This window comes from Sinocyclocheilus anshuiensis, unplaced genomic scaffold (genome assembly GCF_001515605.1).
Source record: "Sinocyclocheilus anshuiensis isolate Anshui unplaced genomic scaffold, SAMN03320099.WGS_v1.1 scaffold2786, whole genome shotgun sequence".
Classification (NCBI taxonomy): Eukaryota; Metazoa; Chordata; class Actinopteri; order Cypriniformes; family Cyprinidae; genus Sinocyclocheilus; species Sinocyclocheilus anshuiensis.
This window is the reverse complement of record NW_015548182.1, coordinates 55,557-56,309: the sequence shown is the minus strand read 5'-3', so window position 1 is coordinate 56,309 and position 753 is coordinate 55,557.

Sequence of the window (753 nt, the reverse complement as noted above, 5' to 3'; positions counted from 1 at the left end):
ATACTTAAAGTATGATGTAAAGTTCACTTAAAGAAAACTTACGAGTATACTTGCAGTATAAAACTACTAAACTAGTAGTTTACTGAGATTATACTTCAAAGTATAATCTACTTTGAAAAATGCTACTACAAGTATTTAATTAGTAAACTATCAGTATACCTATAAGTTCACTTTTAGTATAGTTGCAATACAAGCTAAAACATTTTATGTAAACTAGTTGTTTACTTAAAGTTTACTACTGTTATACTTAAAGTATACTTAAAAGTATACTTTCATATACTAGAAAGTGGGCCAATTTAGTCCCAAGGAGTATTGAAATAGTACACTGACAAGTATACTACTAGTACACTGATATTTGTATACTTACTGCATAAAGTATACTTAAAAATATACTTGAACTTTACTTAAGTATACTTACTAACATAAACTTGAAGTATACTACTTTTTGGTAAGGGACAGTATAAGTAGATTGGTTGGGTTAGGGTTAGAATAAGTTGACGTACTTGCAAAGTTACTTATAGTCAGTAGATTATCTGTTTGGAGACTATCACTAAAGAGTTAACAGATATTAATCAGACAGCCTATTAATACTCTACTGAGAGTCTGTTGACACGTAAGTGCAAAGTAACTTATTGTCAACAGAATGTTCACCAAAGTGTTACCATATGTATTGTGTACACATGTTGTACACATGAGAATCACTGGTGTTTGCCTGACATCTAAATGTGCTGTGTGTGTGTGTGTGTGTGTGTG